Below are 3,889 nucleotides of genomic sequence, written 5' to 3'. Positions count from 1 at the left end.
CTCCCCTCTCCCCTCACCATCCCACTCCCCTCACCGCCCCATTACTCTTCACCGCCCCTCTCCCCTCACCGCCCCTCTCCCCTCACCGCCCCACTTCCCTCACTGCTGGCTCCATCCTCCCCTCCAAATTCTCTCCTGACCCCATGTCCTCTTCCTTTTCCTTCTTTACCTCTCCCTTTTCTTTCCCACTCTCCTGTCCCCTTGCCGTTCTCCTCCTTCCTCCACATCATCCTTTCCCATTTCCTCCATGTCCGCTTTCCCCTCCCTGCTCCCTTTATACCCCATCCTTCTCACTGCGCCCCCCACCCCCGTCCATTCACCACACAGAGTGGGCAGTGAGCATGGTAAGCCAACAATACTCCACATGTTTAGTTACCCTGGAGAAGATGGTGGTGAACTGTATTCTTCAACCCTTGCGGTCTTTAGTGTGCCGGGACACTCAAGGGTGCTGTTAGGGAGACCCCCAGGATTTTGACCCAGTGACAGTGAATGAACAGCGCAAGATTTCCAAGTCAGGGTGGTGAGGGGAAGCCGGTGGTGTTCCCATATATCAGCCACCCCTGCCATAGATGGTGGTGGTTGGAAGCATTTAAGGAGACTTTGTGAATTACTGCAGTGCACCTTGTAGATGGTACACAATGCTGCTATTGAGAATCAGTGGTGGAGGGAGTGGGTGTGCTGGTAAATTAGGCTGTATTGTCACAAATAGTATTGATCTTTTTGAGGGCTATGACTGAGGCTGTAGGAGTGCATTATCACTTTTATCCCACCACCCTACATGTCATAACCTACATTCCTCAATTTCCAAAATGGCCTTTTAAATAGATTATCTATGTTGGGTTTTACATTTCAATCTATCTACTGAATCATCATTAAATCCCTACAGTGTGGAAGCAATCCATTTGGCCCATTCCACACCAACATTCAGAAAAGCATTCCGTCCAGACCCACCCCTACCCTGTCCCTGGACACTATTGGCAATTTAGCCTGGCCAATCCGCCTAATCTGCACATCATTGGACTGTGGGAGGAAACCAGAGGAAAAGGGGAGCATGTGCAAACTTCACATAAACCGAGGGTGGAATTGAACTTGCGTCCCTGGCACTGTGAGGCAGCAGTGGGCCGCCCACCTCCGCAGTTCAGCTATTTTGTCCTCAGTTGATTGAGATTGTGATGAGGTCAGGAGCTGAGTGGCCCTGGCAGAGCCCACACTGAGTGTCAATGAGCAGGTTATTTCTGTGTAAGTGCCACTTGCTAGAACTATCAATGACACCTTCCATAACGTTGCTGATGTTCAAGAGTAGACTGATGGATAATAATTGCCTTTTGTGCATGCTATGATTCACCCAGGACCTCCGCACCTAACCTAGGCTGACATTTCAATGCACACCTCATTGGAGTTGCAGTCTTCCTGTTTTTGTTCCCAGTGCTGTATGTACGAAAACCCTAGAGAAGAGAAGATTGTACTGACAGTGAGGCAGTAATGCCATTCAGCATAATTACTCTTCACATTTTTCACTTTTTGCTGAACTCTGGCCAATGTAAATATCGTGAATGGAATGTGAGACAGAAGTGTTTAATTCTACCAACAGGCAGCTGTAAGATCCCCAGTGACTCAGTCTAAACTGGTCAGGGACCCTGAGATACAACAGATCTCTGTGGCCTCTTCCTCAACAGCTGTCAGCTGGATAGTCTATGGAGGGCAACGTCCAGCTCTCTCCTTCTCCCTCATGTTCTGTGCTCTCTTCTGCAAGAGGGAAAAGGCCAGATCTCAAGGTAAGGCATGTGTTTACCCAACGGATACAGTGCAATTGCTGAAGATGACCACTGGGGAGAGGTGTCAAATTCTATAAGGATGAGGATACGTTGCAATGGCGAATGGATATATGGGGGCATGAGGAAATACGTGGAAATTACACCGTAGATGCAGTTAAATCTTGGATGGATGTGCGGAGGAATGTGATACAGCAGGCTTGCTACGAAGGAGTGAAGGGGTTTGGTGGAGTGCACTACAGAATGTAGACAAATAACCTATATTGCTGGACAGACCTACAGGAATCAGGCTCGAAACATTAACTCTGCTTCACTCTCTACAGTTGCTGCCAGACCTGCTGAGTTTCTCCAGCAATTTCTGTTTGTCTTTCAGATTTTCAGCATCTGTGGTTCTTGGTTTTATTTAGGAGAATCTGTGTTCACCTTTTGCTGACCTGGCTAGGTGATTGCGTCTTTTGTTTTTCCCTAGATCTGTGATGTAGAGAGTTAGATTTGTTTTGTGATAGATTCAATCAGAGATGCACAAATGTAACCTGTGTTTCGCAGAATTACGTTAGACCTGCGGTACAGAATTCGATTCAATCTGTGATATGCAAAGTTGTACTAATCTGCAATAAGATTACACTTAATCTGTGATTCAGAGGGTTGAATTTCACGGGGGTACTGATATTACCCACCCGTGCCCACTCCACCAGAAGCAATCTTACATAGAAACATAGAAGATAGGAGCAGGAGGAGGCTATTCGGCCCTTCAAGCCTGCTCTGCCATTCATCACGGTCATGGCTGATTGTCCAACTCAATAACCTAATCCTGCTTTCTCCCCATAACCTTTGATCCCATTCACCCCAAGTGCTGTATCTAGTCACCTCTTGAATATATTCCAAGTTTTGGCATTAACTACTTCCTGCGGTAATGAATTTCACAGGCTCACCACTCTTCGGGTGAGGTAATGTCTCCTCATCTCCGTCCTAAATGGTCTACCCTGAATCCTCAGACTGTGACCCCTGTTTCGGGACACACCCATCATTGGGAACATCCTCCCTGCATCTACACTGTCCAGTCCTGTTGGAATTTTATAAGTCTCTATGAGATCCTCCCATCATTCGTCTGAACATGGTGCTGGAGCCATTAACAAGACCACCCCTCAGCCCCTACAGCTCTAGAACTCAGTAGCTGGTTTTGTCAGAACTGGAAGCAGGCCCAGGCATCAGAGCAATTGACCTTGGAGCATAATGTTCTAGGCCCACGCTTCTAGGCCAAGAAATGAAGGAAAATCCAGTAAAACATGTGAACAATGCATACTAGTCCAACTCAGAACAGTGTTCCAGTACAACCAGTAAGTATATTTCCAAGAATTATGGAGCTTTTTTTTACCCCTGGATTTTCCCACTGGGGCAGTGGTGAGGAAGAAACAGGATGGGAAACAGGGGGGCATGGTGTGAGAATACAGGGAGGGGTTGCGTTTTGGGGGGTAGTATCTCACAGAGAAGATAATCTCCAAAGCGTACAAGACATCAGCAAACTCCCCCCACACCCCCACCCCACTCTGGCTGCCTGCCTGCCTCCTGCGCTAGGGATGCTGGATCCCACCACATTTTACGAGCCCCTTCCCTAAAAAAAGTTGCCCTGTGCTGGGGGCGTAAAATTAAGCGTAGAGTTAGATTGAACCTGTGATACAGAGCACTGTATTAATTTATGTAAACATCCATGCCTGAGCACAGTTACGTGATGCAGGTAAAGACATAATAAATTAATCGTGAACAGTGTGCTCTGCTTATCAATGTTACTGTTTCAGGAATTCATCTCAGTCCCACTGAAGCCTATACCCCCAGACTACTTCCTGAAATTCGCTTGATTTTCTGACAAAACGGGCCAGACAATGTTGGGCCAATCTTCAAATACCTGTAAGTCAGTGCCCACAATGGGCATCATTTCAAAATCACGGTCGTGGAGGTCATCTCTGACTCCCTCTGGGAACGTTTGGTGTTTTGGTGGAGAGGGTAGAATTGGGAAATTCTCTAATTGGAGATGCATTAAGCACCTTTATAGGCTTGTTCACAGGTTGAGGGAGCAAGAGTGGGATTTATAAAGGACAGAGCAACAAAACTAAAAAGGT

The sequence above is a fragment of the Rhincodon typus genome, chromosome 11, assembly GCF_021869965.1.
Source record: "Rhincodon typus isolate 14 chromosome 11, sRhiTyp1.1, whole genome shotgun sequence".
In the NCBI taxonomy this organism is placed as follows: Eukaryota; Metazoa; Chordata; class Chondrichthyes; order Orectolobiformes; family Rhincodontidae; genus Rhincodon; species Rhincodon typus.
This window is presented reverse-complemented; position numbering follows the sequence as displayed.